Raw genomic sequence first — 12,481 nt, forward strand, 5'->3', positions numbered from 1 at the left:
CTCCTCAGTAATCGCATAGCATTTCATAGGTTTAAATGAAATATTGGTTGGCTGCTCGTTTGTTATTTTCTTCCCTTATTCCTTCCTGTTTACATCAAGTATAATTATTGGTATAAAAGAGGTTTTCAATATCCATTACTAAACTGCATTCTAGCCTGGGCAAGAAAGCAATACTCCCATTCTCTCTCTTTCTCTTCCTTTTTCCTCCTCTTCTTTATTCTTTTTCCTTCTTTCTTTCTTTCAAAAAAAAAAAAAAGAAAAGAAAAAAAAGAAAAAGAAACATAGCAGTTAACCACTAAGGAGGTAAGGGAGGACTTTAAGGAATTTAAAAATAACAAAGTAAGGGCCAGGCACAGTGGCTCACACCTGTAATCCCAGCACTTTGGGAGGCCAAGGCAGGAGGATCACTTGAGGTCAGGAGTTTGAGACCAAACTGGCCAACATGGTGAAACCCTATGTCTGCTTAAAAGAAAAAAAAAAAAAAAGAACATGGTGGCAGTGACTGTGCTCCAAGCTACTTGAGAAGCTGAGGCCCAAGAATAGCTTGAACCTGGGTGCAGTGAGCCGAGATCGTGCCACTGCACTCCAGCCTGGGAGACAGCACAAAACTGTCTCAAAAGAAAAAAACCGAAGTAGACAACAGCCACTATTTCTAGAGATGACGGGGAGTATTCAAGGAAAGATATCTTTCCTATGGTACTTTATTTCTATTTGAAATTGTCGAGGCTGGAGTGCAGTGGAGCGATCATGGCTCACTGTAGCCTCAACTTCCAGGCCTCAGATGATCCTCTCATCTCAGCCTCCCAAGTAGCTGGGATCACAGGCTCATACCACCATGCCTGGCTCATATTTATTTTTATTTTTATTTTTAGTAGCGAGGAGGTCTTGCTAAGGCCCAGGCTGGTCTTGAACTCCTGGGCTCAAGCAGTCCTCCTGCCTCAGCCTCCCACAGTGTTAGGATTACAAGTGTGAGCCACCGTACTTGGCCATGCTATGGTGCTGTTAAAATTTTCTCTTTGTCTTCGGTTTCTGACTATCTTGTTCTGATGTACTGTCATATGGCTTGTTTGTGTGTATTTTGTTTTGGGTTTGCTGAGCTTGTTGAATTTATAGTTTGATGTCTTTCCTTAGATTCAGAAAAGTTTTGGTCTTTATCTCTTAACATACTTCTTCCTAATTTTCTCTTTCGAAAACCATGTTTATATTACGTTAGATCTTTCATGTGTGTTGTATTTATGTCTTATGCTCATTTATGTTTTATTTTTAATTTTTTTCTATGCTTCAGTTTGGATATTTTTAATCACACTCATCTTTCAGTATGCTAGTCCTGGCTTTACTTATTTCCAATCTTCTGTGAAACCTACCTATAGACTGCTTTTTTTTTTTTTTTTTTTTGAGACGGAGTCTTACTCTGTCACCCAGGCTGGAGTGCAATGGCATGATCTCAGCTCACTGCAACCTCCACCTCCCAGGTTCAAGCAATTCTTCCAATTCAGCCTCCCGAGCAGTTGGGATTACAGGCACCCACCACCACGCCCGGCTAATTCTTGTATTTTTGCAGAGACAGGGTTTCGCCATGTTGGCCAGACTGTCCTTGAACTCCTGACCTCAGGTGATCCACCTGCCTTGGCCTCTCCGAGCGCTGGGATAACAGGTGTGAGCCACCACACCCAACCTGGAGTGCTTATTTTCAGTATGGAATTTTTTAGTTTTAGAATAATATTTGTTTGATTCTTTTTTTTTTTTTTCTGAGACAGAGTCTTGTTCTGTCACCCAGGCTGGAGTTCAATGGCAGGATCTCAACTCATTAAAACCTCTGCCTCCCTGGTTAAAGCGATTCTCCTGCCTCAGCCTCCTGAATAGCTGGGATTACAGGCAACTGCCACCATGCCTGGCTTATTTTTGTGGAGTTTTTTGTTGTCGTTGTTGTTGTTGTTTTTTGGTAGAGATGGGGTTTTGCCATGTTGGCCAGATTGGTCTCAAACTCCTGACCTCAAGTTATCTGCCCACCTTGGCCTCCCAAAGTGCTGGGATTACAGGTGTGAGCCACCGCACCCGGCCTCATTTGATTCTTCTTAGAAATTCTAGTTGTTTGGAAAAAAAAGAAAGAAAGAAAAAAGAAAGAAAGAGAGAGAGAAAGAAAGAGAAAGAAAGAAAGAAAAGAATTCTAGTTGTCTCTTTAAAAAAAAACACTAAGGTGAAAGAAACTTTAAAAAGGTGGTTGGAAGCTCGATTCTCATGGCTGGGTTTCACTGAAAGGTGATTGAAAGGTGTGCAGACCTATCATCACACCATCAACAGAAAGTACATTCTTTGGGACTTAGTAGTTTAAAAGTCCAATTTCAAGCCGAACACAGTGGCTCACACCTGTAATCCCAGCACTTTGGGAGGCCAAAGCGGGCAGGTCACCTGAGGTGAGGGGTTCGAAACTAGCCTGACCAACATGGAGAAACCCCATCTCTACTAAAAATACAAAGTTAGCCAGGTGTGGTGGCACATGCCTGTAATCCCAGCTACTCAGGAGGCTGAGGCAGGAGAATCGCTTGAACCTGGGAGGCGGAGGTTGCAGTGAGCCATGATCTCACCATTGCACTCCAGCCTGGGCAACAAGAGCGAAACTCAGTCTCAAAAAAAAAAAAAAGAAAGAAAGAGAAGTCTTCTAATCTCTTGCTTGGGGTAGGGCATGGAGGAGATACCCTTGGCTGCTGGCATTCTAGGAGCAGGCCAAGGAAAAAGGAAAATCCTGCCATTCAGGATGCCAATCCCTAATCTCTGTTTGCAGTCCAGCTCTCTGCTGTGCCTGGTCTAAACAAGTCTAGGACATTTTGAGTTCAGTTCCTCCAGGAAGAAACTGCTGGGTTTGTTGTTGTTGTTGTTTGTTTGTTTGTTTGTTTGAGACAGAGTTTTGCTCTTCTTGCCCAGGCTGGAGTGCAATGGCGCGATCTCGGCTCACTGCAACGTCCGCCTCCGGGTTTCAAGCGATTCTCTTGCCTCAGCCTCCCAAGTAGCTGGGATTATAGACATGCGCCACCACACCCGGCTAATTTTGTATTTTTAGTACAGACAGGGTTTCTCCACATTGGTCAGGCTAGTCTCAAACTCCGACCTCAGGTGATCCGCCCACCTTGGCCTCCTGAAGTGCTGGGACTACAGGCGTGAGCCACTGCACCCAGACAAAACTGCTGTTTTTATGCCTGTGGGTTTAGTCATCTGGCTGCATGGCACAGGGAGAAGGCTTGAGAGACAACTGCCCCATGTTCAGTCTTCCAGCCGCACCTGTTCTCTCCAAGACTCGGACCTCTCAGGGATGTTTCAGGACAAATGGGCGTTGGTATCTCCTCCATGGGCACTTTAGGTCATAACCAAAAGTGACCTTGGTACTTCTCTGTTAGCATGCCATCTTCTAAAGGTTGGTTGGAATCTTTATTTGGCTGATGCCTCCTCTTCCAGCCTCTTTGTCATTGTAGGTCAGCTTATATTATTCCTTTACTGTCAGATTCATGGTGTCTGAGGAGGGAAAGGCATGCCTGTGGTCAATCCACCATGTTTGAGTGGCTCATGGCTAACTCAAATTTGTCTCCATCCCCGCTCGCCCTTCCTGTCTGGTCTCTGCCCTCACCACTCCGCTGAAATTCCCCTCACCAGGTCCCCAGTAGCTGGATCCAATGGACTGTGTTTTTTCTCCATATTATTTGATGTCTTGATAGTACTTGACACCATCAAGCTCACTCTCCTTTCAACGCTCTCTTGTTTTATCTCCTGGGGGAATATTTTGTTCTGAGGACCCTTCCTGCATTTCTCCTACCTCTCTGGTCTCTGCCTCTGCTTTCAATGTGCTGGCTTCTCTTCCTTCTGCTTCCTCAAAACCATGACTATTCTCGGGGGTCTGTTCTGGTTCCCTTCCTTTCTTGCCCTGCACCCTCTCCCTGAGTGTGCTCATCTACTCCCACGGTTTCAATTTCACTCCAAAGTCTGATCTTTTACAAACGTTAACCTCCAGCTCTGGCCTCTTGCCTGAATTCCAGATCTACAGCTCCAGCTGTCCCCAGACGTCTCTTCTTGGATGGCCTCAGGCTGCTCAGATCCACATGCTGGAAGCTGGACTCTGCTTCTCCTTCCTCCCAAAACTGCCTCTCCTCCTGTACTTCTAGCTCGGAAGTGGTCACTACCAGCTGAGTGCAGTGGCTCATGCCTGTAATCCCAGCACTTTGGGAGGCCAAGGCGAGCGGAGGTCAGAGATGGTGAAACCCCATCTCTACTAAAAATACAAAAAACTTAAGCGGGCATTGTGGCACATGCCTATAATCCCAGCTACTTGAGAGGCTGAGGCAGGAGAATCGCTTGAACTCAGGAGGCAGAGAGTGAAGTGAGCCAAGATTGTGTCACTGCACTCCAGCCTAGGTGACAGAACAAGACTCCATCTCAAAAAAAAAAAAAGAATTGGTGACCACCATCTGTCTAGTGGCCCAGAAACTTGGATGTCAAACTTGACTGCTCCGTCTTCTATTTCCACACCCAATTAATCGCCAAGGCCCACTGCCTTTATCTCATGCCTATAATTCCAGCACTTTGGGGGGCCAAGGCAGGTGGATCCCCTGAGGTCAGGAGTTCGAGACCAGCCTGGCCAACATGGTGAAATCCCATCTCTACTAAAAATACAAAAATTAGCCAGGCGTGGTCGCACATGCATGTAGTCCCAGTGACTCGGGCAGCTGAGGCAGGAGAATCTCTTAAACCCAGGAGGTGGCGGTTGCAGTGAGCTGAGATTGTGCCAAAGCACTCCAGCCTGGGCGACAAAGTGAGACTCCATTTAAAAAAAAAAAAAAAAAAAAAAAAAAAGTTCTTGCTGCCTTGGTGCTTGTAAAAAATAAAATTAAAAAAATTAAAAAAAAAAAAGTGGCCAGGCGCGGTGGCTCATGCCTGTAATCCTAGCACTTTGAGAGGCCAAGGTGGGTGGATCACCTGAGGTCAGGAGTTCAAGACCAGCCTGGCCATCATGGTGAAACCCCATCTTTATTAAAAAGAAAAACAAAAAAAAAGTATCTGAGCATGGTGACACAGGCCTGTAGTCACAGCTACTCAGGAGGCTGAGGTAGGAGGATCACTTGAGCCCAGGAAGTTGAGGCTGCAGTAAGCCAAGATTGTGCCACTGCATGCAGCCTGGGAGACAGAACAAGACCCTGTCTCAAAAAAAAAAAAAAAAAAAAGAAAAAGAAAGAAAGAAAGAAAGAAAAAGAAAGGAAGGAAGGAAGAAAGAAAAAGAAAGAAAGAAAAGAAAACTCTCCAAATGGGTTAGGCATTTCCTCATTGATATGCCCTTCATTCCTGCTGTTTCCTCCACCAGAAAGGCCATTCTCCCTTCTCCCCCAGCCAATCTTTGCTCATCTTTTGGGTGTGAGAACACTGGGGGTCCCTCCTCTAAGATTCCTCTCTGCTCCCTCAAAATGGATCGGCTTCTCTCCCAGGTGACGGGAGGCCCCTGTGTGCCTGGATGGCAGCTCCACCCTCTGGACCATCAGGTCAGCTTACTCACTGTCTCTCCCCTGCAGACGATGAGTCGCCAGCAACTCTTGTGTCGTTCCAGGCCCCCATCTGGCTCAGCCCACAGGGCCCCATCCAGCTGGAAGCTCCCGAGGGCCCTGAGCCTTGGCGAAGGCCCCAGCTCTCTTCTCGTTCTCCTGGCCTGGGTCCCGGTCTGACAGTTCACACTCCCTCCTTGCCTGAGTTCCCATGAAAAGTGGCCTCCGCCCCCAGCCCCCTGCCCAGGACCAGATTACAAAATGCTGAGACAATGGAGGCTCCAAGCCAAATTTCCAACAGGCCTGCCATTAAATCACCAACAGACTCTGTGTGTACATCTGGGACAGATGCTGGCAGCTGAGGCCACAGGGCGCAAGGCTTTGTCACACTGGGTCAGCATGACCTTGGTGGGAGTGCTGCGGGGGAGCTCAGACCTCAAGTTAGGACACTTGAATCTGAATCCCAGCGCTTTCTAGCTGCCTGGTCCTGGGCAAATGAGCACCCTCCCCTTTGAGCCTCAGTTTTCTTGACTGTAAAATGGGGATAATAATGCTTATCACACAGGGTGTATGATCAAGGAGAGTGACTAACACACACAAGGACATCTAGCAGCAAACAGGATACCGGCTCTGATCGTCACTTACCTTTCTTGAGGCTGTTGGTAACAGGACCTGGGACCAGAAAGAACACTGTTTGTAGGTTTCTTCTCCCAGAATCACCAACTAGGTCCAAGCAACTTTATTCAAAGAGAGGAGGAGAGTCATTCAACCCAGACAGCATCTGCCTGGTGAAAATGGCTCCGACTCAACCACCCAGGTGGACGCAGTAGAGTTGTCAAATCAAGCTAAGGGTGAGAATGACTGAACAGGGATAATATAAAGGCCAGAGGAGCACGCTCTGGCCTGGGAGTTGGAAAAGGCTTCCTGGCTTCTCAGTGTTGGCCCCTCCGTCCCTCCTCTCTGCCTGAGCCTCCTGCGACACCCCCGCTAAGCAGTCACTGCTGCCGGCCAAGACCCTCTCTCCGCCTCAAGGTTCCCTTGGAGACGTTCTCGTAGCACCTCTTGTAATTTGTAGCACGCACTTACCGACAGGATTATCGGTTTACTCTCTGTCTCCCCCTCCAGACTGTAAAATCTCAAGGGCAGAAACCTCTCAGTTTACAAATAACAGCAACCGAAATGATCTACCAGCAGCTAGCTCATGCCTGTAATCCCAGCACTTTGGGAGGCCAAGGTGGGAGGATCACTTGAGTCCAGGAATTTGAGACCAGCCTGGGCAACATAGCAAGATCCTATCTCTACAAATAATGAAAACGTAGCTGGGCATGGTGGATGTGGTGGTATGTGCCTGCAGTCCTAGCTGCTTGAGAGGCTGAGGACGGAGGATTCCTTGAGCCTAGGAGTTTGAGGCTGCAGTGAGCTATGATTACGCCACAGCACTCCAACCTGGGTGACAGAGTGAGACCTTGGTTTTTTTTTTTAAGTTATAAATTACTAAAAACAAAAATAATTTACAAAAAAATTTCCTGAGGCAGGAAGATCTTTTGAGCCCAGGAGTCCAAGGTTATAGTAGGCTGTGATCATGCCACTGCACTCCAGCCTGGGTGACAGAGTGAGACCTTATTTAAAAAAAAAAAAATTATAAATTTTTGAAAAGGAAAATTTAAAAGCATTTTTTTGTCTCCAGCCATACCATCCTGAAGGCGCCTGATCTCGGAAGCTAAGCAGGGTCAGGCCTGGTTAGTACTTGGATGGGAGACTGCCTGGGAATACTGGGTGCTGCAGGCTTTTGTAGAAAAAAAAAAAAAGCAAATTTTTTTTTGAGATGGACTTTTTCTCTTGTTGCCCAGGCTGGAATGCAGTGGTGTGATCTCAGTTCACTGCAACCTCTGCCTCCCAAGTTCAAACGATTCTCCTGCCTCAGTCTCCTGAGTAGTTGGGATTACAAATGCCCGCCACCACGCCCGGTTAATTTTTTTTTTTTTTTTTTTTTTTTGTATTTTTTGTAGAGACAGGGTTTCGTCGTGTTGGTCAGGCTGGTCTCAAACTCCTGATCTCAGGTGATCCGCCCATCTCAGCCTCCTAAAGTGCTAGGATTACAGGCATGAGCCACCGCGCCCAGCCAAAAAAAATTTTTTTAGTTAAAAATAGGCCAGGTGCAGAGGCTCATGCCTGTAATCCCAACACTTTGGGAGGCCCAGGTGGGCAGATCATCTGAGGAAAGGAGTTCGAGGCCAGCCTGGCCAACATGGTGAAACCCATCTCTACTAAAAATACAAACATTAGCTGGGCATGGTTGGCACGTGCCCACTACTCCTGAGGCTGAGGCAGGAGGATGGCTTGAACCCGGGAGGTGGGGGCTGCAGTGAGCCAAGATCATGCCACTGCACTCAAGCCTGAGCAACAGAGTGAGATTATGACAGAGAAAAAAAAATAAAAGAAAGATTAAAGAATAAAATTAACTCTAAAAATTTTCTAGCTCTCTCCAGACACATATAAACACATACTCATTCAGTTTCAGTTACAAGTGAAGAGCTTAGAAGTCATCATGCCTATCCTCACAGTAAGAAAAAGCTGAACAAACTGAAATTAATGAATTGTCCTAGATCCAGCAGAGAACTGAAGTCACAGGGGAAACCACTCACGGGAAAAAAATGGAGGAATAAGGGAGAATCACAATGAAGACAGCCTCTTGGGAAGCAGAAGCCGCTGGAGCCAGGAGTTGGTTGGAACATCTGAAATGGTCATTGCTAGGGCCGGGCACGGTGATCTCAGCACTATAATCCCAGCACTCTGGGAGGCTAAGGCAGGCAGATCACTTGAGGTCAGCAGTTCGAGACCAGCCTGGCCAACATGGTGAAACCCTGTCTCTACTAAAAATACAAAATTAGATGGGTGTGGTGGCAGGCACCTGTAATCCCAGCTACTCAGGAGGCTGAGGCAGGAGAACCTGCCTGGAACCTGGGAGGTGGAGGTTGCAGTGAGCTGAGATAGCACCACTGCACTCCAGCCTGGGTGACAGAGCGAGCAAAGTCTCCATCTTAAAAAAAAAAACGCCGGGCGCCGTGGCTCACGCCTGTAATCCCAGCACTTTGGGAGGCCGAGGCGGGTGGATCACGAGTCAACAGATCGAGACCATCCTGGTCAACATGGTGAAACCCCGTCTCTACTAAAAATACAAAAAATTAGCTGGGCATGGTGGCGCGTGCCTGTAATCCCAGCTACTCGGGAGGCTGAGGCAGGAGAATTGCCTGAACCCAGGAGGCGGAGGTTGCGGTGAGCCGAGATCGCGTCATTGCACTCCAGCCTGGGTAACAAGAGCAAAACTCTCTCAAAAAAAAAAAAAACCGGGTGCAGTAGCTCACGCCTGTAATCCCAGCACTTTGGGAGGCCGAGGTGGGCGAATCACAAGGTCAGGAGATCAAGACCATCCTGGCTAACAGGGTGAAACCCCGTCTCTTAAAAAAAAAAAAAAGAAAAGAAACTAACAAAACATTGAAAAAAATCTTGCAAGGAAATAAAAAAAACAAAACAAACAAACAAAAAAACAAAAACTCTGTCTCAAATAAAAATAAAATAAAATGGTCATTGCTGGAGGCTCAGTGTGGACTAGGTTGCAAATTGAAAAATCTAGGGGGCCCAGTCTTAGGGAATTCCCCACATTTTTTAGGGTTTTATCTCCAAGAGCCTACCAGGTTCTCACAGTGAAGATTGGAGAAAAGTCCCCTCATGTTTCTGGCAGGGAAAAGGGAAAGTAACCATTCTGAAATACACCCAGATCTTTGTCTGTAGCAAAGGCTTGCCTTCAAGGGAAACGACTTTTCCAGTCTTATCTGATCTGGAGGAAAGGTGATGAGATTATCCGGCCTTCTCCAGACTTCCTGTCTCACAGCGAGGAGGGGCAAAACGGAAGCTAAGACACTCTGAAGGTCCCAGCTCAGCAACACAGACCTCCTGAAAGAAAAAAACCAACCGAATAGGATTGAATCATAAGATACAGATCAAATGCCCACCACCACATCAACAGGTACAGTAACAGCAGATCACAATTCAGAGCGTTCCAAGTAAAAGACTTTTTTTTTTTTAATCTCCCCCTACCTCCAAGACTCTATTTAAGAAAGACTTATTGTCTGGATGTAGTGGCTCATGCCTGTAATCCCAGCACTTTGGGAGGCTGAGGTGGAGGATCACTTGAGCCCAGGAGTTTGAGACCAGCCCAGGCAACATAGCAAGACCCTGTCTCTATAAAAATATTGAAAACTTAGCTGGGTGTGGTGATGCACACCTGTGGTCCCAGCTACTCAGGAGGCTGAGGTGGGAGGATTCTTATCTGGATGCAGTGGCTCACGCCTGTAATCCCATTGTTATGGGGTCCTTGGGGTGTCGCTTTGCCAGCTGGAAACCTCTGTAGCCAGTGACACCTTTGCCCAAGTTCTGCTCAGGCCTACTGGGCTCATTCTACCCACTTGGCCTGGCAGGCTGCACTTGGCTCACGCTACCAGCCTAGATCCCATGCCTGCCAAGGGCAAGCCAGGCATGGGGCAGTGAGGGATGTGTGAGCGAGCATGGGGTCTGGCCGCTGTGCATAGCCAGGCACGCCCGCTGCAGTGGGGCAGGCAGCTCCAGGTGCTGGCACAGGCACCAGCTCCCTGTGAGGCTGCAGCTGGGCCAGGCATACCACAAGCAGCTTCTACAGCTGGCACCGGGGATCACAGTGGCACCCAGAAGCTTAGAGATGCTGGGAACTGCAGAGCCCCAAACAGGACGTCACGGCCCTGGCTCAGAGAGCTGCTAGGTCTGGCTCTCCGAAGGGCCGCAGCTCTTCTCTCCTTCTCTCTTCTCTCTTTCTTGTCACCTGCAACATTATGAGGAAGAGGCATGTTTCAGCCCTGTTTGTGTTACAACTCTTTTAGCCCTGCCATTTGGGGGGTCCCAAGTTGTTGTCCTGTGTCCAGGAAGAATGAGGCACGTGGACAGATAGAGAGTGAGCAAAGTGAAGAGGAACTTTATTGAGTGACAGAACAGCCCTCAGGAGACCTGAAGTGGGGAGCTCCTCTCCAAAGGTAGGTTGTCCCGGTGACTGTTCAGCTCTTAGCAGAGTGCAGACCCTGGAGTGGGCGGTCCCTCTCCGCAGCTGGCAGATTGCTGTCTCCTTGAGTCTGGCTGAGTCTGAGGCTTTAATGGGCCTCAGAGGGGAGGAAGTGTGCATCAGTCGGTCCATGGGTGGCCGTGGGTGGGCCCAGAAGAAGTACCACAAATTCCCATGGGACGGGCAGCCCACCCCCTAGGTTTCAGGCCCTCCCTGGCTTGGAGGTGGGGCTTCACAGGGACCTGCCGCCTTCCATCCAGGAGCCTGTCTGCGTCCTGCTGCCATTCATGGCACTCAGGCTGTTCATGCCAACGGATGTCTGCAGGGCAATGCCAAGCTGCCCTTAGTCCCCCCTTGGCCTCCCTCCCCTGCTCGTTGGTGTTCAAAGTCTGGAGGGGGCTAAGGTGGCAGGGGGCTTGTGTTTCAGCACTGCACCAAGCGTCCCTACACTTGGCCAGGCTGTGACAGCACCCGGGCTCGGCCCCAACCTCACTTCAAGATCAAGGAGAGGCCGGGAAGCTGGAGCAGGAACTTCCAAGCTGGCAGGGGAAGGGGCTGCCTTCCCAGCCCCCGAGAGTGCAGAAATGCCTGGGTCCGCAGCCACGGCTTGGGCGGCTACAGCTGTGCCTGGGAGGGTGGGGCTCCTACCTGCTCCCAGCCCCCACCGGCTCCATGAAGTATGCAGCCCCGGCCACACCTCACCCACTGCAGCCGGCGTCACGACAGCAGCCACTCTAGACAGGCCACTGCTGCCATCACCAGCACTTTGGGAGACTGAGGTGGAGGATCATTTGAGCTCAGGAATTCCAGACCAGCCTGGGCAACATAGCAAGACCCCATCTCTACAAAATATTAAAAAATTAGCTGGTGAACACCTGTGGTCCCAGCTACTCAGGAGACTGAGGTGAGAAGATGGCTTGAGCCCAGGAGGTGGAGGCTGCCGTGAGCTGAGATTACACCACTGCACTCCAGCCTGGACAACAGAGGGAGATCCTGTCTTGAAAAAATGGTTACTTTTATTATTTTTCCTCTTTTTTTTTTTTTTAAAGACAGGGTTTCACCGTGTTGGTCAGGCTGGTCTTGAACTCCCGACCTCAGGTGATCCACCCACCTTGGCCTCCAAAGTGTTTGGATTACAGGCGTGAGCCACCACACCCAGCCTATTTTTACTCTTTTGAGTCAGGGTCTCACTTTGTTGCCCAGGCTGGAGTGCAGTGGTACAATCTCAGTTCACTGCAACCTCTGCCTCCTGGGTTCAGGTGATTCTCCTACCTCCTGAGTAGCTGAGACTACAGGCCCCCACCACCACGCCCAGCTAATTTTGGTATTTTTAGTAGAGATGGGGTTTTACCATGTTGGCCAGCTAGTCTCAAACTCCTGGCTTCAAATGATCTGCCCTCCTCAGCCTCCCAAAGTGCTGGAATTACAGGTGTGAGCCACCATGCCCGGCCAAAACATTTTTTTTTAACAAAAAAGTGTTTTAAAAAAGAATTCTTAGGCAAACCAAAGAAAATAGGGAAAATGACAAGCAGGGGCTAGAGGAATTTATCTGAAGCCTGTGGCACCTACAGCTGCAGCAAACATTAAAGACAGCCCAACTCTTCGGTAGATTAGCATGAAACCTCACACAAAAAGCCTCAGTACCTTGGTTCCTACGACCAGATGCTTCATGGCTGGCTTTCAACAACAAATCACAAGGCCTGCTGTAAAAGGCAAGAAAAAACACAGCATGAAGAGGCAAAGCAGGCATCAGAACCAGACTCAGATATAAAACAGAATAAGAAATTACCAGGTAGAAATTTTCAAATAACTCTGATTGTATTGGCAAAGACTCACTCCTTTGACCAAAATGTTAGTCGTGCTCCTCTGAGTT

The 12,481-nt window shown here is 48.4% G+C and overlaps 1 pseudogene; it reads left to right on the forward strand.

Moving 5' to 3' along the window:
* Positions 1 to 7,198: 7,198 nt before the first annotated feature.
* Positions 7,199 to 7,307, forward strand: LOC135277484 (5S ribosomal RNA; annotated as a pseudogene).
* The last annotated feature ends 5,174 nt before the right edge of the window (positions 7,308 to 12,481 follow it).

The sequence above is a fragment of the Aotus nancymaae genome, unplaced genomic scaffold (genome assembly GCF_030222135.1).
Source record: "Aotus nancymaae isolate 86718 unplaced genomic scaffold, 86718_ANA_hifiasm-v0.15.2.pri h1tg000003l, whole genome shotgun sequence".
NCBI classification, from domain to species: Eukaryota; Metazoa; Chordata; class Mammalia; order Primates; family Aotidae; genus Aotus; species Aotus nancymaae.